The 27,325-nt window shown below is 43.5% G+C and overlaps 16 pseudogenes; all 16 read right to left on the bottom strand.

The window, feature by feature from the left end:
• Positions 1-52: 52 nt before the first annotated feature.
• Positions 53-316, bottom strand: LOC130330228 (U2 spliceosomal RNA; annotated as a pseudogene).
• Positions 317-1,793: 1,477 nt separating this feature from the next.
• Positions 1,794-2,057, bottom strand: LOC130330227 (U2 spliceosomal RNA; annotated as a pseudogene).
• Positions 2,058-3,529: 1,472 nt separating this feature from the next.
• On the bottom strand, positions 3,530-3,793 carry LOC130330226 (U2 spliceosomal RNA; annotated as a pseudogene).
• Positions 3,794-5,263: 1,470 nt separating this feature from the next.
• LOC130330225 (U2 spliceosomal RNA) lies at positions 5,264-5,527 on the bottom strand (annotated as a pseudogene).
• Positions 5,528-7,003: 1,476 nt separating this feature from the next.
• On the bottom strand, positions 7,004-7,267 carry LOC130330224 (U2 spliceosomal RNA; annotated as a pseudogene).
• Positions 7,268-8,740: 1,473 nt separating this feature from the next.
• On the bottom strand, positions 8,741-9,004 carry LOC130330223 (U2 spliceosomal RNA; annotated as a pseudogene).
• Positions 9,005-10,474: 1,470 nt separating this feature from the next.
• On the bottom strand, positions 10,475-10,738 carry LOC130330215 (U2 spliceosomal RNA; annotated as a pseudogene).
• A 1,476-nt stretch (positions 10,739-12,214) lies between these two features.
• On the bottom strand, positions 12,215-12,478 carry LOC130330203 (U2 spliceosomal RNA; annotated as a pseudogene).
• A 1,475-nt stretch (positions 12,479-13,953) lies between these two features.
• On the bottom strand, positions 13,954-14,217 carry LOC130330191 (U2 spliceosomal RNA; annotated as a pseudogene).
• Positions 14,218-15,692: 1,475 nt separating this feature from the next.
• Positions 15,693-15,956, bottom strand: LOC130330179 (U2 spliceosomal RNA; annotated as a pseudogene).
• A 1,476-nt stretch (positions 15,957-17,432) lies between these two features.
• Positions 17,433-17,696, bottom strand: LOC130330166 (U2 spliceosomal RNA; annotated as a pseudogene).
• Positions 17,697-19,175: 1,479 nt separating this feature from the next.
• Positions 19,176-19,439, bottom strand: LOC130330153 (U2 spliceosomal RNA; annotated as a pseudogene).
• A 1,473-nt stretch (positions 19,440-20,912) lies between these two features.
• Positions 20,913-21,176, bottom strand: LOC130330141 (U2 spliceosomal RNA; annotated as a pseudogene).
• A 1,480-nt stretch (positions 21,177-22,656) lies between these two features.
• LOC130330129 (U2 spliceosomal RNA) lies at positions 22,657-22,920 on the bottom strand (annotated as a pseudogene).
• Positions 22,921-24,401: 1,481 nt separating this feature from the next.
• LOC130330117 (U2 spliceosomal RNA) lies at positions 24,402-24,665 on the bottom strand (annotated as a pseudogene).
• Positions 24,666-26,138: 1,473 nt separating this feature from the next.
• LOC130330105 (U2 spliceosomal RNA) lies at positions 26,139-26,402 on the bottom strand (annotated as a pseudogene).
• Between the last annotated feature and the right edge of the window lie 923 nt (positions 26,403-27,325).

Below are 27,325 nucleotides of genomic sequence, written 5' to 3'. Positions count from 1 at the left end.
TTCTCACCCACGGAGGATTAAATGAGAATCTTTCTTGTTTAACACTGGAATGGGGTGGTGCACTGTTCACTACCCGAAGATACTGCCACATCGGGTCAATGCATAGGGCGACAGAAGCAAGCTTCCAAATCAGCTCCCTTTCTCAAAAATCCATTTAATTTATGGTCCCCAGATAGGGAACGTATGTATCAGTATGTGCTCACAAGTCACCCAAGTGCAAGTATTCACACAAAAAAAAACGTGCCTCAGGATGCGATCTGTCGCAAGATCCTTTCTTTTTTTACACTTGATCTAAGCCAAAAGGCCTAGAGGGGATAACCGGGAAAGGGGTGGACCCAACCATGTCCCCTTCATGAGCACTCACATTACTCATAGGAATGGAAGGAAGGCTGGCAGCCAACCAGCCTCCCATACACTTTCTGGGTGGGTGGCAGTCAGCCACCCATACATACATACAGCACAGGCTAAACCCACATCATCACTTAAAAAAAGGACAGGCGACCATTGCACTCTGATGGAGCATTTAGCAATGCAATCCATAGCCTGGCTTTTGCCTGAACCCCCATCACTCCTCCTCTTGCATATAAGACAATATTTCAGATCTGCATATGAAAACAACACGCCTACCTTTGTTGCACATAGCTGCCTGCCTGTCTCTAGTTACCCCACTGGCTGTAGCTGCGTCCCTTCCGACATGGAATAACACCAACTGTAACGATAAACTGAAAATTAACAGTATAAACCTGCATCATTTTGGACTCTGGTATTTGCTGAATCCGGGTGACCTGACAATCGATGGTGGTGCCGCTGGTGATTCTGGCCTTCTTGGAATCTGTTGGGCCTATGTGTTAGCTCACACATCACTTGGGTATCCATGGTAACTACCACAACATGGTCATCTGCAGTTTACATCTAGCCCGTGGCATTGAATGGCATTTTAAAAGTGCTAAGGGTCCTGGTGCAATAATCCTCCCATGAGGATCAGCCTCAACGGCTTTGTAGATTGCACTCATGTCAGCAACTCCATATACATTTTTTTTTCTTCATGCTTCTTTCTTCATCCTTTTTTCTTTCTGTCATTCAGACTTTCATTCATTCGATCTCTCTCACTCACTTGCTTTAACTCATTTGTTCTCACTCACTCACTCACTCACTCACTCAATCACTCACTCACTCATTCACTCTCACTCACTCTCACTCTCTCACTCACTCGCTCACTAAGTCAGTCTCTCTCTCTCTCTCTCTTTTTATATATATTTTTTTCCGTCTTCTTCTTCTTCTTCTTCTTCTTCTTCTTCTTCAGACCCTGTCATAGCACTAATGCCTTTCCAATACCACCAGCAGATGGAGACACTCCATTGCAACATTGGTTGTGAGCAGCAGTTTCTAAAAACAAATGCCTCATGGCGGATTTCCCATCCATCAATGGATGGTAAATTTTGTTTTTATCATTCACTGACCACAGAAACCAATGCATGGTCAAGCAACAGCAATGACACACCCTTGTGTATAGGCATGAGACCCTCATGTCATTTAACAGGATTCAGCACCACCCACAAGACAGCTACCTGTCATGTCATGTCAAACCTGCACAGGTGTGCTAGATTATTATTATTTAGTTTTATTTTATTTTTTTACACCAATCAGTGTGCAAACATGGTCATTAAAACGCTAAATGAATAGACGTTCATAAACCAGTCAGTGCAACTCATCATTTTGGTCTCCAATTCTCAAACTCAAATTCTCACCCACGGAGGATTAAATGAGAATCTTTCTTGTTTAACACTGGAATGGGGTGGTGCACTGTTCACTACCCGAAGATACTGCCACATCGGGTCAATGCATAGGGCGACAGAAGCAAGCTTCCAAATCAGCTCCCTTTCTCAAAAATCCATTTAATTTATGGTCCCCAGATAGGGAACGTATGTATCAGTATGTGCTCACAAGTCACCCAAGTGCAAGTATTCACACAAAAAAAAACGTGCCTCAGGATGCGATCTGTCGCAAGATCCTTTCTTTTTTTACACTTGATCTAAGCCAAAAGGCCTAGAGGGGATAACCGGGAAAGGGGTGGACCCAACCATGTCCCCTTCATGAGCACTCACATTACTCATAGGAATGGAAGGAAGGCTGGCAGCCAACCAGCCTCCCATACACTTTCTGGGTGGGTGGCAGTCAGCCACCCATACATACATACAGCACAGGCTAAACCCACATCATCACTTAAAAAAAGGACAGGCGACCATTGCACTCTGATGGAGCATTTAGCAATGCAATCCATAGCCTGGCTTTTGCCTGAACCCCCATCACTCCTCCTCTTGCATATAAGACAATATTTCAGATCTGCATATGAAAACAACACGCCTACCTTTGTTGCACATAGCTGCCTGCCTGTCTCTAGTTACCCCACTGGCTGTAGCTGCGTCCCTTCCGACATGGAATAACACCAACTGTAACGATAAACTGAAAATTAACAGTATAAACCTGCATCATTTTGGACTCTGGTATTTGCTGAATCCGGGTGACCTGACAATCGATGGTGGTGCCGCTGGTGATTCTGGCCTTCTTGGAATCTGTTGGGCCTATGTGTTAGCTCACACATCACTTGGGTATCCATGGTAACTACCACAACATGGTCATCTGCAGTTTACATCTAGCCCGTGGCATTGAATGGCATTTTAAAAGTGCTAAGGGTCCTGGTGCAATAATCCTCCCATGAGGATCAGCCTCAACGGCTTTGTAGATTGCACTCATGTCAGCAACTCCATATACATTTTTTTTTCTTCATGCTTCTTTCTTCATCCTTTTTTCTTTCTGTCATTCAGACTTTCATTCATTCGATCTCTCTCACTCACTTGCTTTAACTCATTTGTTCTCACTCACTCACTCACTCACTCAATCACTCACTCACTCATTCACTCTCACTCACTCTCACTCTCTCACTCACTCGCTCACTAAGTCAGTCTCTCTCTCTCTCTCTCTTTTTATATATATTTTTTTCCGTCTTCTTCTTCTTCTTCTTCTTCTTCTTCAGACCCTGTCATAGCACTAATGCCTTTCCAATACCACCAGCAGATGGAGACACTCCATTGCAACATTGGTTGTGAGCAGCAGTTTCTAAAAACAAATGCCTCATGGCGGATTTCCCATCCATCAATGGATGGTAAATTTTGTTTTTATCATTCACTGACCTGACCACAGAAACCAATGCATGGTCAAGCAACAGCAATGACACACCCTTGTGTATAGGCATGAGACCCTCATGTCATTTAACAGGATTCAGCACCACCCACAAGACAGCTACCTGTCATGTCATGTCAAACCTGCACAGGTGTGCTAGATTATTATTATTTAGTTTTATTTTATTTTTTTACACCAATCAGTGTGCAAACATGGTCATTAAAACGCTAAATGAATAGACGTTCATAAACCAGTCAGTGCAACTCATCATTTTGGTCTCCAATTCTCAAACTCAAATTCTCACCCACGGAGGATTAAATGAGAATCTTTCTTGTTTAACACTGGAATGGGGTGGTGCACTGTTCACTACCCGAAGATACTGCCACATCGGGTCAATGCATAGGGCGACAGAAGCAAGCTTCCAAATCAGCTCCCTTTCTCAAAAATCCATTTAATTTATGGTCCCCAGATAGGGAACGTATGTATCAGTATGTGCTCACAAGTCACCCAAGTGCAAGTATTCACACAAAAAAAAACGTGCCTCAGGATGCGATCTGTCGCAAGATCCTTTCTTTTTTTACACTTGATCTAAGCCAAAAGGCCTAGAGGGGATAACCGGGAAAGGGGTGGACCCAACCATGTCCCCTTCATGAGCACTCACATTACTCATAGGAATGGAAGGAAGGCTGGCAGCCAACCAGCCTCCCATACACTTTCTGGGTGGGTGGCAGTCAGCCACCCATACATACATACAGCACAGGCTAAACCCACATCATCACTTAAAAAAAGGACAGGCGACCATTGCACTCTGATGGAGCATTTAGCAATGCAATCCATAGCCTGGCTTTTGCCTGAACCCCCATCACTCCTCCTCTTGCATATAAGACAATATTTCAGATCTGCATATGAAAACAACACGCCTACCTTTGTTGCACATAGCTGCCTGCCTGTCTCTAGTTACCCCACTGGCTGTAGCTGCGTCCCTTCCGACATGGAATAACACCAACTGTAACGATAAACTGAAAATTAACAGTATAAACCTGCATCATTTTGGACTCTGGTATTTGCTGAATCCGGGTGACCTGACAATCGATGGTGGTGCCGCTGGTGATTCTGGCCTTCTTGGAATCTGTTGGGCCTATGTGTTAGCTCACACATCACTTGGGTATCCATGGTAACTACCACAACATGGTCATCTGCAGTTTACATCTAGCCCGTGGCATTGAATGGCATTTTAAAAGTGCTAAGGGTCCTGGTGCAATAATCCTCCCATGAGGATCAGCCTCAACGGCTTTGTAGATTGCACTCATGTCAGCAACTCCATATACATTTTTTTTTCTTCATGCTTCTTTCTTCATCCTTTTTTCTTTCTGTCATTCAGACTTTCATTCATTCGATCTCTCTCACTCACTTGCTTTAACTCATTTGTTCTCACTCACTCACTCACTCACTCAATCACTCACTCACTCATTCACTCTCACTCACTCTCACTCTCTCACTCACTCGCTCACTAAGTCAGTCTCTCTCTCTCTCTCTCTTTTTCTTTTTATATATATTTTTTTCCGTCTTCTTCTTCTTCTTCTTCTTCTTCAGACCCTGTCATAGCACTAATGCCTTTCCAATACCACCAGCAGATGGAGACACTCCATTGCAACATTGGTTGTGAGCAGCAGTTTCTAAAAACAAATGCCTCATGGCGGATTTCCCATCCATCAATGGATGGTAAATTTTGTTTTTATCATTCACTGACCACAGAAACCAATGCATGGTCAAGCAACAGCAATGACACACCCTTGTGTATAGGCATGAGACCCTCATGTCATTTAACAGGATTCAGCACCACCCACAAGACAGCTACCTGTCATGTCATGTCAAACCTGCACAGGTGTGCTAGATTATTATTATTTAGTTTTATTTTATTTTTTTACACCAATCAGTGTGCAAACATGGTCATTAAAACGCTAAATGAATAGACGTTCATAAACCAGTCAGTGCAACTCATCATTTTGGTCTCCAATTCTCAAACTCAAATTCTCACCCACGGAGGATTAAATGAGAATCTTTCTTGTTTAACACTGGAATGGGGTGGTGCACTGTTCACTACCCGAAGATACTGCCACATCGGGTCAATGCATAGGGCGACAGAAGCAAGCTTCCAAATCAGCTCCCTTTCTCAAAAATCCATTTAATTTATGGTCCCCAGATAGGGAACGTATGTATCAGTATGTGCTCACAAGTCACCCAAGTGCAAGTATTCACACAAAAAAAAACGTGCCTCAGGATGCGATCTGTCGCAAGATCCTTTCTTTTTTTACACTTGATCTAAGCCAAAAGGCCTAGAGGGGATAACCGGGAAAGGGGTGGACCCAACCATGTCCCCTTCATGAGCACTCACATTACTCATAGGAATGGAAGGAAGGCTGGCAGCCAACCAGCCTCCCATACACTTTCTGGGTGGGTGGCAGTCAGCCACCCATACATACATACAGCACAGGCTAAACCCACATCATCACTTAAAAAAAGGACAGGCGACCATTGCACTCTGATGGAGCATTTAGCAATGCAATCCATAGCCTGGCTTTTGCCTGAACCCCCATCACTCCTCCTCTTGCATATAAGACAATATTTCAGATCTGCATATGAAAACAACACGCCTACCTTTGTTGCACATAGCTGCCTGCCTGTCTCTAGTTACCCCACTGGCTGTAGCTGCGTCCCTTCCGACATGGAATAACACCAACTGTAACGATAAACTGAAAATTAACAGTATAAACCTGCATCATTTTGGACTCTGGTATTTGCTGAATCCGGGTGACCTGACAATCGATGGTGGTGCCGCTGGTGATTCTGGCCTTCTTGGAATCTGTTGGGCCTATGTGTTAGCTCACACATCACTTGGGTATCCATGGTAACTACCACAACATGGTCATCTGCAGTTTACATCTAGCCCGTGGCATTGAATGGCATTTTAAAAGTGCTAAGGGTCCTGGTGCAATAATCCTCCCATGAGGATCAGCCTCAACGGCTTTGTAGATTGCACTCATGTCAGCAACTCCATATACATTTTTTTTTCTTCATGCTTCTTTCTTCATCCTTTTTTCTTTCTGTCATTCAGACTTTCATTCATTCGATCTCTCTCACTCACTTGCTTTAACTCATTTGTTCTCACTCACTCACTCACTCACTCAATCACTCACTCACTCATTCACTCTCACTCACTCTCACTCTCTCACTCACTCGCTCACTAAGTCAGTCTCTCTCTCTCTCTCTCTTTTTCTTTTTATATATATTTTTTTCCGTCTTCTTCTTCTTCTTCTTCTTCTTCTTCTTCAGACCCTGTCATAGCACTAATGCCTTTCCAATACCACCAGCAGATGGAGACACTCCATTGCAACATTGGTTGTGAGCAGCAGTTTCTAAAAACAAATGCCTCATGGCGGATTTCCCATCCATCAATGGATGGTAAATTTTGTTTTTATCATTCACTGACCACAGAAACCAATGCATGGTCAAGCAACAGCAATGACACACCCTTGTGTATAGGCATGAGACCCTCATGTCATTTAACAGGATTCAGCACCACCCACAAGACAGCTACCTGTCATGTCATGTCAAACCTGCACAGGTGTGCTAGATTATTATTATTTAGTTTTATTTTATTTTTTTACACCAATCAGTGTGCAAACATGGTCATTAAAACGCTAAATGAATAGACGTTCATAAACCAGTCAGTGCAACTCATCATTTTGGTCTCCAATTCTCAAACTCAAATTCTCACCCACGGAGGATTAAATGAGAATCTTTCTTGTTTAACACTGGAATGGGGTGGTGCACTGTTCACTACCCGAAGATACTGCCACATCGGGTCAATGCATAGGGCGACAGAAGCAAGCTTCCAAATCAGCTCCCTTTCTCAAAAATCCATTTAATTTATGGTCCCCAGATAGGGAACGTATGTATCAGTATGTGCTCACAAGTCACCCAAGTGCAAGTATTCACACAAAAAAAAACGTGCCTCAGGATGCGATCTGTCGCAAGATCCTTTCTTTTTTTACACTTGATCTAAGCCAAAAGGCCTAGAGGGGATAACCGGGAAAGGGGTGGACCCAACCATGTCCCCTTCATGAGCACTCACATTACTCATAGGAATGGAAGGAAGGCTGGCAGCCAACCAGCCTCCCATACACTTTCTGGGTGGGTGGCAGTCAGCCACCCATACATACATACAGCACAGGCTAAACCCACATCATCACTTAAAAAAAGGACAGGCGACCATTGCACTCTGATGGAGCATTTAGCAATGCAATCCATAGCCTGGCTTTTGCCTGAACCCCCATCACTCCTCCTCTTGCATATAAGACAATATTTCAGATCTGCATATGAAAACAACACGCCTACCTTTGTTGCACATAGCTGCCTGCCTGTCTCTAGTTACCCCACTGGCTGTAGCTGCGTCCCTTCCGACATGGAATAACACCAACTGTAACGATAAACTGAAAATTAACAGTATAAACCTGCATCATTTTGGACTCTGGTATTTGCTGAATCCGGGTGACCTGACAATCGATGGTGGTGCCGCTGGTGATTCTGGCCTTCTTGGAATCTGTTGGGCCTATGTGTTAGCTCACACATCACTTGGGTATCCATGGTAACTACCACAACATGGTCATCTGCAGTTTACATCTAGCCCGTGGCATTGAATGGCATTTTAAAAGTGCTAAGGGTCCTGGTGCAATAATCCTCCCATGAGGATCAGCCTCAACGGCTTTGTAGATTGCACTCATGTCAGCAACTCCATATACATTTTTTTTTCTTCATGCTTCTTTCTTCATCCTTTTTTCTTTCTGTCATTCAGACTTTCATTCATTCGATCTCTCTCACTCACTTGCTTTAACTCATTTGTTCTCACTCACTCACTCACTCACTCAATCACTCACTCACTCATTCACTCTCACTCACTCTCACTCTCTCACTCACTCGCTCACTAAGTCAGTCTCTCTCTCTCTCTCTCTTTTTCTTTTTATATATATTTTTTTCCGTCTTCTTCTTCTTCTTCTTCTTCTTCTTCAGACCCTGTCATAGCACTAATGCCTTTCCAATACCACCAGCAGATGGAGACACTCCATTGCAACATTGGTTGTGAGCAGCAGTTTCTAAAAACAAATGCCTCATGGCGGATTTCCCATCCATCAATGGATGGTAAATTTTGTTTTTATCATTCACTGACCACAGAAACCAATGCATGGTCAAGCAACAGCAATGACACACCCTTGTGTATAGGCATGAGACCCTCATGTCATTTAACAGGATTCAGCACCACCCACAAGACAGCTACCTGTCATGTCATGTCAAACCTGCACAGGTGTGCTAGATTATTATTATTTAGTTTTATTTTATTTTTTTACACCAATCAGTGTGCAAACATGGTCATTAAAACGCTAAATGAATAGACGTTCATAAACCAGTCAGTGCAACTCATCATTTTGGTCTCCAATTCTCAAACTCAAATTCTCACCCACGGAGGATTAAATGAGAATCTTTCTTGTTTAACACTGGAATGGGGTGGTGCACTGTTCACTACCCGAAGATACTGCCACATCGGGTCAATGCATAGGGCGACAGAAGCAAGCTTCCAAATCAGCTCCCTTTCTCAAAAATCCATTTAATTTATGGTCCCCAGATAGGGAACGTATGTATCAGTATGTGCTCACAAGTCACCCAAGTGCAAGTATTCACACAAAAAAAAACGTGCCTCAGGATGCGATCTGTCGCAAGATCCTTTCTTTTTTTACACTTGATCTAAGCCAAAAGGCCTAGAGGGGATAACCGGGAAAGGGGTGGACCCAACCATGTCCCCTTCATGAGCACTCACATTACTCATAGGAATGGAAGGAAGGCTGGCAGCCAACCAGCCTCCCATACACTTTCTGGGTGGGTGGCAGTCAGCCACCCATACATACATACAGCACAGGCTAAACCCACATCATCACTTAAAAAAAGGACAGGCGACCATTGCACTCTGATGGAGCATTTAGCAATGCAATCCATAGCCTGGCTTTTGCCTGAACCCCCATCACTCCTCCTCTTGCATATAAGACAATATTTCAGATCTGCATATGAAAACAACACGCCTACCTTTGTTGCACATAGCTGCCTGCCTGTCTCTAGTTACCCCACTGGCTGTAGCTGCGTCCCTTCCGACATGGAATAACACCAACTGTAACGATAAACTGAAAATTAACAGTATAAACCTGCATCATTTCTGGTATTTGCTGAATCCGGGTGACCTGACAATCGATGGTGGTGCCGCTGGTGATTCTGGCCTTCTTGGAATCTGTTGGGCCTATGTGTTAGCTCACACATCACTTGGGTATCCATGGTAACTACCACAACATGGTCATCTGCAGTTTACATCTAGCCCGTGGCATTGAATGGCATTTTAAAAGTGCTAAGGGTCCTGGTGCAATAATCCTCCCATGAGGATCAGCCTCAACGGCTTTGTAGATTGCACTCATGTCAGCAACTCCATATACATTTTTTTTTCTTCATGCTTCTTTCTTCATCCTTTTTTCTTTCTGTCATTCAGACTTTCATTCATTCGATCTCTCTCACTCACTTGCTTTAACTCATTTGTTCTCACTCACTCACTCACTCACTCAATCACTCACTCACTCATTCACTCTCACTCACTCTCACTCTCTCACTCACTCGCTCACTAAGTCAGTCTCTCTCTCTCTCTCTCTTTTTCTTTTTATATATATTTTTTTCCGTCTTCTTCTTCTTCTTCTTCTTCTTCTTCTTCAGACCCTGTCATAGCACTAATGCCTTTCCAATACCACCAGCAGATGGAGACACTCCATTGCAACATTGGTTGTGAGCAGCAGTTTCTAAAAACAAATGCCTCATGGCGGATTTCCCATCCATCAATGGATGGTAAATTTTGTTTTTATCATTCACTGACCACAGAAACCAATGCATGGTCAAGCAACAGCAATGACACACCCTTGTGTATAGGCATGAGACCCTCATGTCATTTAACAGGATTCAGCACCACCCACAAGACAGCTACCTGTCATGTCATGTCAAACCTGCACAGGTGTGCTAGATTATTATTATTTAGTTTTATTTTATTTTTTTACACCAATCAGTGTGCAAACATGGTCATTAAAACGCTAAATGAATAGACGTTCATAAACCAGTCAGTGCAACTCATCATTTTGGTCTCCAATTCTCAAACTCAAATTCTCACCCACGGAGGATTAAATGAGAATCTTTCTTGTTTAACACTGGAATGGGGTGGTGCACTGTTCACTACCCGAAGATACTGCCACATCGGGTCAATGCATAGGGCGACAGAAGCAAGCTTCCAAATCAGCTCCCTTTCTCAAAAATCCATTTAATTTATGGTCCCCAGATAGGGAACGTATGTATCAGTATGTGCTCACAAGTCACCCAAGTGCAAGTATTCACACAAAAAAAAACGTGCCTCAGGATGCGATCTGTCGCAAGATCCTTTCTTTTTTTACACTTGATCTAAGCCAAAAGGCCTAGAGGGGATAACCGGGAAAGGGGTGGACCCAACCATGTCCCCTTCATGAGCACTCACATTACTCATAGGAATGGAAGGAAGGCTGGCAGCCAACCAGCCTCCCATACACTTTCTGGGTGGGTGGCAGTCAGCCACCCATACATACATACAGCACAGGCTAAACCCACATCATCACTTAAAAAAAGGACAGGCGACCATTGCACTCTGATGGAGCATTTAGCAATGCAATCCATAGCCTGGCTTTTGCCTGAACCCCCATCACTCCTCCTCTTGCATATAAGACAATATTTCAGATCTGCATATGAAAACAACACGCCTACCTTTGTTGCACATAGCTGCCTGCCTGTCTCTAGTTACCCCACTGGCTGTAGCTGCGTCCCTTCCGACATGGAATAACACCAACTGTAACGATAAACTGAAAATTAACAGTATAAACCTGCATCATTTTGGACTCTGGTATTTGCTGAATCCGGGTGACCTGACAATCGATGGTGGTGCCGCTGGTGATTCTGGCCTTCTTGGAATCTGTTGGGCCTATGTGTTAGCTCACACATCACTTGGGTATCCATGGTAACTACCACAACATGGTCATCTGCAGTTTACATCTAGCCCGTGGCATTGAATGGCATTTTAAAAGTGCTAAGGGTCCTGGTGCAATAATCCTCCCATGAGGATCAGCCTCAACGGCTTTGTAGATTGCACTCATGTCAGCAACTCCATATACATTTTTTTTTCTTCATGCTTCTTTCTTCATCCTTTTTTCTTTCTGTCATTCAGACTTTCATTCATTCGATCTCTCTCACTCACTTGCTTTAACTCATTTGTTCTCACTCACTCACTCACTCACTCAATCACTCACTCACTCATTCACTCTCACTCACTCTCACTCTCTCACTCACTCGCTCACTAAGTCAGTCTCTCTCTCTCTCTCTCTTTTTCTTTTTATATATATTTTTTTCCGTCTTCTTCTTCTTCTTCTTCTTCTTCTTCTTCAGACCCTGTCATAGCACTAATGCCTTTCCAATACCACCAGCAGATGGAGACACTCCATTGCAACATTGGTTGTGAGCAGCAGTTTCTAAAAACAAATGCCTCATGGCGGATTTCCCATCCATCAATGGATGGTAAATTTTGTTTTTATCATTCACTGACCACAGAAACCAATGCATGGTCAAGCAACAGCAATGACACACCCTTGTGTATAGGCATGAGACCCTCATGTCATTTAACAGGATTCAGCACCACCCACAAGACAGCTACCTGTCATGTCATGTCAAACCTGCACAGGTGTGCTAGATTATTATTATTTAGTTTTATTTTATTTTTTTACACCAATCAGTGTGCAAACATGGTCATTAAAACGCTAAATGAATAGACGTTCATAAACCAGTCAGTGCAACTCATCATTTTGGTCTCCAATTCTCAAACTCAAATTCTCACCCACGGAGGATTAAATGAGAATCTTTCTTGTTTAACACTGGAATGGGGTGGTGCACTGTTCACTACCCGAAGATACTGCCACATCGGGTCAATGCATAGGGCGACAGAAGCAAGCTTCCAAATCAGCTCCCTTTCTCAAAAATCCATTTAATTTATGGTCCCCAGATAGGGAACGTATGTATCAGTATGTGCTCACAAGTCACCCAAGTGCAAGTATTCACACAAAAAAAAACGTGCCTCAGGATGCGATCTGTCGCAAGATCCTTTCTTTTTTTACACTTGATCTAAGCCAAAAGGCCTAGAGGGGATAACCGGGAAAGGGGTGGACCCAACCATGTCCCCTTCATGAGCACTCACATTACTCATAGGAATGGAAGGAAGGCTGGCAGCCAACCAGCCTCCCATACACTTTCTGGGTGGGTGGCAGTCAGCCACCCATACATACATACAGCACAGGCTAAACCCACATCATCACTTAAAAAAAGGACAGGCGACCATTGCACTCTGATGGAGCATTTAGCAATGCAATCCATAGCCTGGCTTTTGCCTGAACCCCCATCACTCCTCCTCTTGCATATAAGACAATATTTCAGATCTGCATATGAAAACAACACGCCTACCTTTGTTGCACATAGCTGCCTGCCTGTCTCTAGTTACCCCACTGGCTGTAGCTGCGTCCCTTCCGACATGGAATAACACCAACTGTAACGATAAACTGAAAATTAACAGTATAAACCTGCATCATTTTGGACTCTGGTATTTGCTGAATCCGGGTGACCTGACAATCGATGGTGGTGCCGCTGGTGATTCTGGCCTTCTTGGAATCTGTTGGGCCTATGTGTTAGCTCACACATCACTTGGGTATCCATGGTAACTACCACAACATGGTCATCTGCAGTTTACATCTAGCCCGTGGCATTGAATGGCATTTTAAAAGTGCTAAGGGTCCTGGTGCAATAATCCTCCCATGAGGATCAGCCTCAACGGCTTTGTAGATTGCACTCATGTCAGCAACTCCATATACATTTTTTTTTCTTCATGCTTCTTTCTTCATCCTTTTTTCTTTCTGTCATTCAGACTTTCATTCATTCGATCTCTCTCACTCACTTGCTTTAACTCATTTGTTCTCACTCACTCACTCACTCACTCATCATCACTCACTCACTCATTCACTCTCACTCACTCTCACTCTCTCACTCACTCGCTCACTAAGTCAGTCTCTCTCTCTCTCTCTCTTTTTCTTTTTATATATATTTTTTTCCGTCTTCTTCTTCTTCTTCTTCTTCTTCTTCAGACCCTGTCATAGCACTAATGCCTTTCCAATACCACCAGCAGATGGAGACACTCCATTGCAACATTGGTTGTGAGCAGCAGTTTCTAAAAACAAATGCCTCATGGCGGATTTCCCATCCATCAATGGATGGTAAATTTTGTTTTTATCATTCACTGACCACAGAAACCAATGCATGGTCAAGCAACAGCAATGACACACCCTTGTGTATAGGCATGAGACCCTCATGTCATTTAACAGGATTCAGCACCACCCACAAGACAGCTACCTGTCATGTCATGTCAAACCTGCACAGGTGTGCTAGATTATTATTATTTAGTTTTATTTTATTTTTTTACACCAATCAGTGTGCAAACATGGTCATTAAAACGCTAAATGAATAGACGTTCATAAACCAGTCAGTGCAACTCATCATTTTGGTCTCCAATTCTCAAACTCAAATTCTCACCCACGGAGGATTAAATGAGAATCTTTCTTGTTTAACACTGGAATGGGGTGGTGCACTGTTCACTACCCGAAGATACTGCCACATCGGGTCAATGCATAGGGCGACAGAAGCAAGCTTCCAAATCAGCTCCCTTTCTCAAAAATCCATTTAATTTATGGTCCCCAGATAGGGAACGTATGTATCAGTATGTGCTCACAAGTCACCCAAGTGCAAGTATTCACACAAAAAAAAACGTGCCTCAGGATGCGATCTGTCGCAAGATCCTTTCTTTTTTTACACTTGATCTAAGCCAAAAGGCCTAGAGGGGATAACCGGGAAAGGGGTGGACCCAACCATGTCCCCTTCATGAGCACTCACATTACTCATAGGAATGGAAGGAAGGCTGGCAGCCAACCAGCCTCCCATACACTTTCTGGGTGGGTGGCAGTCAGCCACCCATACATACATACAGCACAGGCTAAACCCACATCATCACTTAAAAAAAGGACAGGCGACCATTGCACTCTGATGGAGCATTTAGCAATGCAATCCATAGCCTGGCTTTTGCCTGAACCCCCATCACTCCTCCTCTTGCATATAAGACAATATTTCAGATCTGCATATGAAAACAACACGCCTACCTTTGTTGCACATAGCTGCCTGCCTGTCTCTAGTTACCCCACTGGCTGTAGCTGCGTCCCTTCCGACATGGAATAACACCAACTGTAACGATAAACTGAAAATTAACAGTATAAACCTGCATCATTTTGGACTCTGGTATTTGCTGAATCCGGGTGACCTGACAATCGATGGTGGTGCCGCTGGTGATTCTGGCCTTCTTGGAATCTGTTGGGCCTATGTGTTAGCTCACACATCACTTGGGTATCCATGGTAACTACCACAACATGGTCATCTGCAGTTTACATCTAGCCCGTGGCATTGAATGGCATTTTAAAAGTGCTAAGGGTCCTGGTGCAATAATCCTCCCATGAGGATCAGCCTCAACGGCTTTGTAGATTGCACTCATGTCAGCAACTCCATATACATTTTTTTTTCTTCATGCTTCTTTCTTCATCCTTTTTTCTTTCTGTCATTCAGACTTTCATTCATTCGATCTCTCTCACTCACTTGCTTTAACTCATTTGTTCTCACTCACTCACTCACTCACTCATCATCACTCACTCACTCATTCACTCTCACTCACTCTCACTCTCTCACTCACTCGCTCACTAAGTCAGTCTCTCTCTCTCTCTCTCTTTTTCTTTTTATATATATTTTTTTCCGTCTTCTTCTTCTTCTTCTTCTTCTTCTTCAGACCCTGTCATAGCACTAATGCCTTTCCAATACCACCAGCAGATGGAGACACTCCATTGCAACATTGGTTGTGAGCAGCAGTTTCTAAAAACAAATGCCTCATGGCGGATTTCCCATCCATCAATGGATGGTAAATTTTGTTTTTATCATTCACTGACCACAGAAACCAATGCATGGTCAAGCAACAGCAATGACACACCCTTGTGTATAGGCATGAGACCCTCATGTCATTTAACAGGATTCAGCACCACCCACAAGACAGCTACCTGTCATGTCATGTCAAACCTGCACAGGTGTGCTAGATTATTATTATTTAGTTTTATTTTATTTTTTTACACCAATCAGTGTGCAAACATGGTCATTAAAACGCTAAATGAATAGACGTTCATAAACCAGTCAGTGCAACTCATCATTTTGGTCTCCAATTCTCAAACTCAAATTCTCACCCACGGAGGATTAAATGAGAATCTTTCTTGTTTAACACTGGAATGGGGTGGTGCACTGTTCACTACCCGAAGATACTGCCACATCGGGTCAATGCATAGGGCGACAGAAGCAAGCTTCCAAATCAGCTCCCTTTCTCAAAAATCCATTTAATTTATGGTCCCCAGATAGGGAACGTATGTATCAGTATGTGCTCACAAGTCACCCAAGTGCAAGTATTCACACAAAAAAAAACGTGCCTCAGGATGCGATCTGTCGCAAGATCCTTTCTTTTTTTACACTTGATCTAAGCCAAAAGGCCTAGAGGGGATAACCGGGAAAGGGGTGGACCCAACCATGTCCCCTTCATGAGCACTCACATTACTCATAGGAATGGAAGGAAGGCTGGCAGCCAACCAGCCTCCCATACACTTTCTGGGTGGGTGGCAGTCAGCCACCCATACATACATACAGCACAGGCTAAACCCACATCATCACTTAAAAAAAGGACAGGCGACCATTGCACTCTGATGGAGCATTTAGCAATGCAATCCATAGCCTGGCTTTTGCCTGAACCCCCATCACTCCTCCTCTTGCATATAAGACAATATTTCAGATCTGCATATGAAAACAACACGCCTACCTTTGTTGCACATAGCTGCCTGCCTGTCTCTAGTTACCCCACTGGCTGTAGCTGCGTCCCTTCCGACATGGAATAACACCAACTGTAACGATAAACTGAAAATTAACAGTATAAACCTGCATCATTTTGGACTCTGGTATTTGCTGAATCCGGGTGACCTGACAATCGATGGTGGTGCCGCTGGTGATTCTGGCCTTCTTGGAATCTGTTGGGCCTATGTGTTAGCTCACACATCACTTGGGTATCCATGGTAACTACCACAACATGGTCATCTGCAGTTTACATCTAGCCCGTGGCATTGAATGGCATTTTAAAAGTGCTAAGGGTCCTGGTGCAATAATCCTCCCATGAGGATCAGCCTCAACGGCTTTGTAGATTGCACTCATGTCAGCAACTCCATATACATTTTTTTTTCTTCATGCTTCTTTCTTCATCCTTTTTTCTTTCTGTCATTCAGACTTTCATTCATTCGATCTCTCTCACTCACTTGCTTTAACTCATTTGTTCTCACTCACTCACTCACTCACTCAATCACTCACTCACTCATTCACTCTCACTCACTCTCACTCTCTCACTCACTCGCTCACTAAGTCAGTCTCTCTCTCTCTCTCTCTTTTTCTTTTTATATATATTTTTTTCCGTCTTCTTCTTCTTCTTCTTCTTCTTCTTCTTCAGACCCTGTCATAGCACTAATGCCTTTCCAATACCACCAGCAGATGGAGACACTCCATTGCAACATTGGTTGTGAGCAGCAGTTTCTAAAAACAAATGCCTCATGGCGGATTTCCCATCCATCAATGGATGGTAAATTTTGTTTTTATCATTCACTGACCACAGAAACCAATGCATGGTCAAGCAACAGCAATGACACACCCTTGTGTATAGGCATGAGACCCTCATGTCATTTAACAGGATTCAGCACCACCCACAAGACAGCTACCTGTCATGTCATGTCAAACCTGCACAGGTGTGCTAGATTATTATTATTTAGTTTTATTTTATTTTTTTACACCAATCAGTGTGCAAACATGGTCATTAAAACGCTAAATGAATAGACGTTCATAAACCAGTCAGTGCAACTCATCATTTTGGTCTCCAATTCTCAAACTCAAATTCTCACCCACGGAGGATTAAATGAGAATCTTTCTTGTTTAACACTGGAATGGGGTGGTGCACTGTTCACTACCCGAAGATACTGCCACATCGGGTCAATGCATAGGGCGACAGAAGCAAGCTTCCAAATCAGCTCCCTTTCTCAAAAATCCATTTAATTTATGGTCCCCAGATAGGGAACGTATGTATCAGTATGTGCTCACAAGTCACCCAAGTGCAAGTATTCACACAAAAAAAAACGTGCCTCAGGATGCGATCTGTCGCAAGATCCTTTCTTTTTTTACACTTGATCTAAGCCAAAAGGCCTAGAGGGGATAACCGGGAAAGGGGTGGACCCAACCATGTCCCCTTCATGAGCACTCACATTACTCATAGGAATGGAAGGAAGGCTGGCAGCCAACCAGCCTCCCATACACTTTCTGGGTGGGTGGCAGTCAGCCACCCATACATACATACAGCACAGGCTAAACCCACATCATCACTTAAAAAAAGGACAGGCGACCATTGCACTCTGATGGAGCATTTAGCAATGCAATCCATAGCCTGGCTTTTGCCTGAACCCCCATCACTCCTCCTCTTGCATATAAGACAATATTTCAGATCTGCATATGAAAACAACACGCCTACCTTTGTTGCACATAGCTGCCTGCCTGTCTCTAGTTACCCCACTGGCTGTAGCTGCGTCCCTTCCGACATGGAATAACACCAACTGTAACGATAAACTGAAAATTAACAGTATAAACCTGCATCATTTTGGACTCTGGTATTTGCTGAATCCGGGTGACCTGACAATCGATGGTGGTGCCGCTGGTGATTCTGGCCTTCTTGGAATCTGTTGGGCCTATGTGTTAGCTCACACATCACTTGGGTATCCATGGTAACTACCACAACATGGTCATCTGCAGTTTACATCTAGCCCGTGGCATTGAATGGCATTTTAAAAGTGCTAAGGGTCCTGGTGCAATAATCCTCCCATGAGGATCAGCCTCAACGGCTTTGTAGATTGCACTCATGTCAGCAACTCCATATACATTTTTTTTTCTTCATGCTTCTTTCTTCATCCTTTTTTCTTTCTGTCATTCAGACTTTCATTCATTCGATCTCTCTCACTCACTTGCTTTAACTCATTTGTTCTCACTCACTCACTCACTCACTCAATCACTCACTCACTCATTCACTCTCACTCACTCTCACTCTCTCACTCACTCGCTCACTAAGTCAGTCTCTCTCTCTCTCTCTCTTTTTCTTTTTATATATATTTTTTTCCGTCTTCTTCTTCTTCTTCTTCTTCTTCTTCTTCTTCAGACCCTGTCATAGCACTAATGCCTTTCCAATACCACCAGCAGATGGAGACACTCCATTGCAACATTGGTTGTGAGCAGCAGTTTCTAAAAACAAATGCCTCATGGCGGATTTCCCATCCATCAATGGATGGTAAATTTTGTTTTTATCATTCACTGACCACAGAAACCAATGCATGGTCAAGCAACAGCAATGACACACCCTTGTGTATAGGCATGAGACCCTCATGTCATTTAACAGGATTCAGCACCACCCACAAGACAGCTACCTGTCATGTCATGTCAAACCTGCACAGGTGTGCTAGATTATTATTATTTAGTTTTATTTTATTTTTTTACACCAATCAGTGTGCAAACATGGTCATTAAAACGCTAAATGAATAGACGTTCATAAACCAGTCAGTGCAACTCATCATTTTGGTCTCCAATTCTCAAACTCAAATTCTCACCCACGGAGGATTAAATGAGAATCTTTCTTGTTTAACACTGGAATGGGGTGGTGCACTGTTCACTACCCGAAGATACTGCCACATCGGGTCAATGCATAGGGCGACAGAAGCAAGCTTCCAAATCAGCTCCCTTTCTCAAAAATCCATTTAATTTATGGTCCCCAGATAGGGAACGTATGTATCAGTATGTGCTCACAAGTCACCCAAGTGCAAGTATTCACACAAAAAAAAACGTGCCTCAGGATGCGATCTGTCGCAAGATCCTTTCTTTTTTTACACTTGATCTAAGCCAAAAGGCCTAGAGGGGATAACCGGGAAAGGGGTGGACCCAACCATGTCCCCTTCATGAGCACTCACATTACTCATAGGAATGGAAGGAAGGCTGGCAGCCAACCAGCCTCCCATACACTTTCTGGGTGGGTGGCAGTCAGCCACCCATACATACATACAGCACAGGCTAAACCCACATCATCACTTAAAAAAAGGACAGGCGACCATTGCACTCTGATGGAGCATTTAGCAATGCAATCCATAGCCTGGCTTTTGCCTGAACCCCCATCACTCCTCCTCTTGCATATAAGACAATATTTCAGATCTGCATATGAAAACAACACGCCTACCTTTGTTGCACATAGCTGCCTGCCTGTCTCTAGTTACCCCACTGGCTGTAGCTGCGTCCCTTCCGACATGGAATAACACCAACTGTAACGATAAACTGAAAATTAACAGTATAAACCTGCATCATTTTGGACTCTGGTATTTGCTGAATCCGGGTGACCTGACAATCGATGGTGGTGCCGCTGGTGATTCTGGCCTTCTTGGAATCTGTTGGGCCTATGTGTTAGCTCACACATCACTTGGGTATCCATGGTAACTACCACAACATGGTCATCTGCAGTTTACATCTAGCCCGTGGCATTGAATGGCATTTTAAAAGTGCTAAGGGTCCTGGTGCAATAATCCTCCCATGAGGATCAGCCTCAACGGCTTTGTAGATTGCACTCATGTCAGCAACTCCATATACATTTTTTTTTCTTCATGCTTCTTTCTTCATCCTTTTTTCTTTCTGTCATTCAGACTTTCATTCATTCGATCTCTCTCACTCACTTGCTTTAACTCATTTGTTCTCACTCACTCACTCACTCACTCAATCACTCACTCACTCATTCACTCTCACTCACTCTCACTCTCTCACTCACTCGCTCACTAAGTCAGTCTCTCTCTCTCTCTCTCTTTTTCTTTTTATATATATTTTTTTCCGTCTTCTTCTTCTTCTTCTTCTTCTTCTTCAGACCCTGTCATAGCACTAATGCCTTTCCAATACCACCAGCAGATGGAGACACTCCATTGCAACATTGGTTGTGAGCAGCAGTTTCTAAAAACAAATGCCTCATGGCGGATTTCCCATCCATCAATGGATGGTAAATTTTGTTTTTATCATTCACTGACCACAGAAACCAATGCATGGTCAAGCAACAGCAATGACACACCCTTGTGTATAGGCATGAGACCCTCATGTCATTTAACAGGATTCAGCACCACCCACAAGACAGCTACCTGTCATGTCATGTCAAACCTGCACAGGTGTGCTAGATTATTATTATTTAGTTTTATTTTATTTTTTTACACCAATCAGTGTGCAAACATGGTCATTAAAACGCTAAATGAATAGACGTTCATAAACCAGTCAGTGCAACTCATCATTTTGGTCTCCAATTCTCAAACTCAAATTCTCACCCACGGAGGATTAAATGAGAATCTTTCTTGTTTAACACTGGAATGGGGTGGTGCACTGTTCACTACCCGAAGATACTGCCACATCGGGTCAATGCATAGGGCGACAGAAGCAAGCTTCCAAATCAGCTCCCTTTCTCAAAAATCCATTTAATTTATGGTCCCCAGATAGGGAACGTATGTATCAGTATGTGCTCACAAGTCACCCAAGTGCAAGTATTCACACAAAAAAAAACGTGCCTCAGGATGCGATCTGTCGCAAGATCCTTTCTTTTTTTACACTTGATCTAAGCCAAAAGGCCTAGAGGGGATAACCGGGAAAGGGGTGGACCCAACCATGTCCCCTTCATGAGCACTCACATTACTCATAGGAATGGAAGGAAGGCTGGCAGCCAACCAGCCTCCCATACACTTTCTGGGTGGGTGGCAGTCAGCCACCCATACATACATACAGCACAGGCTAAACCCACATCATCACTTAAAAAAAGGACAGGCGACCATTGCACTCTGATGGAGCATTTAGCAATGCAATCCATAGCCTGGCTTTTGCCTGAACCCCCATCACTCCTCCTCTTGCATATAAGACAATATTTCAGATCTGCATATGAAAACAACACGCCTACCTTTGTTGCACATAGCTGCCTGCCTGTCTCTAGTTACCCCACTGGCTGTAGCTGCGTCCCTTCCGACATGGAATAACACCAACTGTAACGATAAACTGAAAATTAACAGTATAAACCTGCATCATTTTGGACTCTGGTATTTGCTGAATCCGGGTGACCTGACAATCGATGGTGGTGCCGCTGGTGATTCTGGCCTTCTTGGAATCTGTTGGGCCTATGTGTTAGCTCACACATCACTTGGGTATCCATGGTAACTACCACAACATGGTCATCTGCAGTTTACATCTAGCCCGTGGCATTGAATGGCATTTTAAAAGTGCTAAGGGTCCTGGTGCAATAATCCTCCCATGAGGATCAGCCTCAACGGCTTTGTAGATTGCACTCATGTCAGCAACTCCATATACATTTTTTTTTCTTCATGCTTCTTTCTTCATCCTTTTTTCTTTCTGTCATTCAGACTTTCATTCATTCGATCTCTCTCACTCACTTGCTTTAACTCATTTGTTCTCACTCACTCACTCACTCACTCACTCAATCACTCACTCACTCATTCACTCTCACTCACTCTCACTCTCTCACTCACTCGCTCACTAAGTCAGTCTCTCTCTCTCTCTCTCTTTTTCTTTTTATATATATTTTTTTCCGTCTTCTTCTTCTTCTTCTTCTTCTTCTTCTTCAGACCCTGTCATAGCACTAATGCCTTTCCAATACCACCAGCAGATGGAGACACTCCATTGCAACATTGGTTGTGAGCAGCAGTTTCTAAAAACAAATGCCTCATGGCGGATTTCCCATCCATCAATGGATGGTAAATTTTGTTTTTATCATTCACTGACCACAGAAACCAATGCATGGTCAAGCAACAGCAATGACACACCCTTGTGTATAGGCATGAGACCCTCATGTCATTTAACAGGATTCAGCACCACCCACAAGACAGCTACCTGTCATGTCATGTCAAACCTGCACAGGTGTGCTAGATTATTATTATTTAGTTTTATTTTATTTTTTTACACCAATCAGTGTGCAAACATGGTCATTAAAACGCTAAATGAATAGACGTTCATAAACCAGTCAGTGCAACTCATCATTTTGGTCTCCAATTCTCAAACTCAAATTCTCACCCACGGAGGATTAAATGAGAATCTTTCTTGTTTAACACTGGAATGGGGTGGTGCACTGTTCACTACCCGAAGATACTGCCACATCGGGTCAATGCATAGGGCGACAGAAGCAAGCTTCCAAATCAGCTCCCTTTCTCAAAAATCCATTTAATTTATGGTCCCCAGATAGGGAACGTATGTATCAGTATGTGCTCACAAGTCACCCAAGTGCAAGTATTCACACAAAAAAAAACGTGCCTCAGGATGCGATCTGTCGCAAGATCCTTTCTTTTTTTACACTTGATCTAAGCCAAAAGGCCTAGAGGGGATAACCGGGAAAGGGGTGGACCCAACCATGTCCCCTTCATGAGCACTCACATTACTCATAGGAATGGAAGGAAGGCTGGCAGCCAACCAGCCTCCCATACACTTTCTGGGTGGGTGGCAGTCAGCCACCCATACATACATACAGCACAGGCTAAACCCACATCATCACTTAAAAAAAGGACAGGCGACCATTGCACTCTGATGGAGCATTTAGCAATGCAATCCATAGCCTGGCTTTTGCCTGAACCCCCATCACTCCTCCTCTTGCATATAAGACAATATTTCAGATCTGCATATGAAAACAACACGCCTACCTTTGTTGCACATAGCTGCCTGCCTGTCTCTAGTTACCCCACTGGCTGTAGCTGCGTCCCTTCCGACATGGAATAACACCAACTGTAACGATAAACTGAAAATTAACAGTATAAACCTGCATCATTTTGGACTCTGGTATTTGCTGAATCCGGGTGACCTGACAATCGATGGTGGTGCCGCTGGTGATTCTGGCCTTCTTGGAATCTGTTGGGCCTATGTGTTAGCTCACACATCACTTGGGTATCCATGGTAACTACCACAACATGGTCATCTGCAGTTTACATCTAGCCCGTGGCATTGAATGGCATTTTAAAAGTGCTAAGGGTCCTGGTGCAATAATCCTCCCATGAGGATCAGCCTCAACGGCTTTGTAGATTGCACTCATGTCAGCAACTCCATATACATTTTTTTTTCTTCATGCTTCTTTCTTCATCCTTTTTTCTTTCTGTCATTCAGACTTTCATTCATTCGATCTCTCTCACTCACTTGCTTTAACTCATTTGTTCTCACTCACTCACTCACTCACTCAATCACTCACTCACTCATTCACTCTCACTCACTCTCACTCTCTCACTCACTCGCTCACTAAGTCAGTCTCTCTCTCTCTCTCTCTCTTTTTCTTTTTATATATATTTTTTTCCGTCTTCTTCTTCTTCTTCTTCTTCTTCTTCTTCTTCAGACCCTGTCATAGCACTAATGCCTTTCCAATACCACCAGCAGATGGAGACACTCCATTGCAACATTGGTTGTGAGCAGCAGTTTCTAAAAACAAATGCCTCATGGCGGATTTCCCATCCATCAATGGATGGTAAATTTTGTTTTTATCATTCACTGACCACAGAAACCAATGCATGGTCAAGCAACAGCAATGACACACCCTTGTGTATAGGCATGAGACCCTCATGTCATTTAACAGGATTCAGCACCACCCACAAGACAGCTACCTGTCATGTCATGTCAAACCTGCACAGGTGTGCTAGATTATTATTATTTAGTTTTATTTTATTTTTTTACACCAATCAGTGTGCAAACATGGTCATTAAAACGCTAAATGAATAGACGTTCATAAACCAGTCAGTGCAACTCATCATTTTGGTCTCCAATTCTCAAACTCAAATTCTCACCCACGGAGGATTAAATGAGAATCTTTCTTGTTTAACACTGGAATGGGGTGGTGCACTGTTCACTACCCGAAGATACTGCCACATCGGGTCAATGCATAGGGCGACAGAAGCAAGCTTCCAAATCAGCTCCCTTTCTCAAAAATCCATTTAATTTATGGTCCCCAGATAGGGAACGTATGTATCAGTATGTGCTCACAAGTCACCCAAGTGCAAGTATTCACACAAAAAAAAACGTGCCTCAGGATGCGATCTGTCGCAAGATCCTTTCTTTTTTTACACTTGATCTAAGCCAAAAGGCCTAGAGGGGATAACCGGGAAAGGGGTGGACCCAACCATGTCCCCTTCATGAGCACTCACATTACTCATAGGAATGGAAGGAAGGCTGGCAGCCAACCAGACTCCCATACACTCTCTGGGTGGGTGGCAGTCAGCCACCCATACATACATACAGCACAGGCTAAACCCACATCATCACTTAAAAAAAGGACAGGCGACCATTGCACTCTGATGGAGCATTTAGCAATGCAATCCATAGCCTGGCTTTTGCCTGAACCCCCATCACTCCTCCTCTTGCATATAAGACAATATTTCAGATCTGCATATGAAAACAACACGCCTACCTTTGTTGCACATAGCTGCCTGCCTGTCTCTAGTTACCCCACTGGCTGTAGCTGCGTCCCTTCCGACATGGAATAACACCAACTGTAACGATAAACTGAAAATTAACAGTATAAACCTGCATCATTTTGGACTCTGGTATTTGCTGAATCCGGGTGACCTGACAATCGATGGTGGTGCCGCTGGTGATTCTGGCCTTCTTGGAATCTGTTGGGCCTATGTGTTAGCTCACACATCACTTGGGTATCCATGGTAACTACCACAACATGGTCATCTGCAGTTTACATCTAGCCCGTGGCATTGAATGGCATTTTAAAAGTGCTAAGGGTCCTGGTGCAATAATCCTCCCATGAGGATCAGCCTCAACGGCTTTGTAGATTGCACTCATGTCAGCAACTCCATATACATTTTTTTTTCTTCATGCTTCTTTCTTCATCCTTTTTTCTTTCTGTCATTCAGACTTTCATTCATTCGATCTCTCTCACTCACTTGCTTTAACTCATTTGTTCTCACTCACTCACTCACTCACTCACTCATTCACTCTCACTCACTCTCACTCTCTCACTCACTCGCTCACTAAGTCAGTCTCTCTCTCTCTCTCTCTTTTTCTTTTTATATATATTTTTTTCCGTCTTCTTCTTCTTCTTCTTCTTCTTCTTCTTCTTCTTCTTCAGACCCTGTCATAGCACTAATGCCTTTCCAATACCACCAGCAGAAGGAGACACTCCATTGCAACATTGGTTGTGAGCAGCAGTTTCTAAAAACAAATGCCTCATGGCGGATTTCCCATCCATCAATGGATGGTAAATTTTGTTTTTATCATTCACTGACCACAGAAACCAATGCATGGTCAAGCAACAGCAATGACACACCCTTGTGTATAGGCATGAGACCCTCATGTCATTTAACAGGATTCAGCACCACCCACAAGACAGCTACCTGTCATGTCATGTCAAACCTGCACAGGTGTGCTAGATTATTATTATTTAGTTTTATTTTATTTTTTTACACCAATCAGTGTGCAAACATGGTCATTAAAACGCTAAATGAATAGACGTTCATAAACCAGTCAGTGCAACTCATCATTTTGGTCTCCAATTCTCAAACTCAAATTCTCACCCACGGAGGATTAAATGAGAATCTTTCTTGTTTAACACTGGAATGGGGTGGTGCACTGTTCACTACCCGAAGATACTGCCACATCGGGTCAATGCATAGGGCGACAGAAGCAAGCTTCCAAATCAGCTCCCTTTCTCAAAAATCCATTTAATTTATGGTCCCCAGATAGGGAACGTATGTATCAGTATGTGCTCACAAGTCACCCAAGTGCAAGTATTCACACAAAAAAAAACGTGCCTCAGGATGCGATCTGTCGCAAGATCCTTTCTTTTTTTACACTTGATCTAAGCCAAAAGGCCTAGAGGGGATAACCGGGAAAGGGGTGGACCCAACCATGTCCCCTTCATGAGCACTCACATTACTCATAGGAATGGAAGGAAGGCTGGCAGCCAACCAGCCTCCCATACACTTTCTGGGTGGGTGGCAGTCAGCCACCCATACATACATACAGCACAGGCTAAACCCACATCATCACTTAAAAAAAGGACAGGCGACCATTGCACTCTGATGGAGCATTTAGCAATGCAATCCATAGCCTGGCTTTTGCCTGAACCCCCATCACTCCTCCTCTTGCATATAAGACAATATTTCAGATCTGCATATGAAAACAACACGCCTACCTTTGTTGCACATAGCTGCCTGCCTGTCTCTAGTTACCCCACTGGCCGTAGCTGCGTCCCTTCCGACATGGAATAACACCAACTGTAACGATAAACTGAAAATTAACAGTATAAACCTGCATCATTTTGGACTCTGGTATTTGCTGAATCCGGGTGACCTGACAATCGATGGTGGTGCCGCTGGTGATTCTGGCCTTCTTGGAATCTGTTGGGCCTATGTGTTAGCTCACACATCACTTGGGTATCCATGGTAACTACCACAACATGGTCATCTGCAGTTTACATCTAGCCCGTGGCATTGAATGGCATTTTAAAAGTGCTAAGGGTCCTGGTGCAATAATCCTCCCATGAGGATCAGCCTCAACGGCTTTGTAGATTGCACTCATGTCAGCAACTCCATATACATTTTTTTTTCTTCATGCTTCTTTCTTCATCCTTTTTTCTTTCTGTCATTCAGACTTTCATTCATTCGATCTCTCTCACTCACTTGCTTTAACTCATTTGTTCTCACTCACTCACTCACTCACTCAATCACTCACTCACTCATTCACTCTCACTCACTCTCTCACTCACTCGCTCACTAAGTCAGTCTCTCTCTCTCTCTCTCTTTTT

This window comes from Hyla sarda, unplaced genomic scaffold, assembly GCF_029499605.1.
Source record: "Hyla sarda isolate aHylSar1 unplaced genomic scaffold, aHylSar1.hap1 scaffold_330, whole genome shotgun sequence".
In the NCBI taxonomy this organism is placed as follows: Eukaryota; Metazoa; Chordata; class Amphibia; order Anura; family Hylidae; genus Hyla; species Hyla sarda.
Note: the sequence above shows the minus strand (reverse complement) of the source record. Positions and strands in the feature narration are given on the sequence as shown.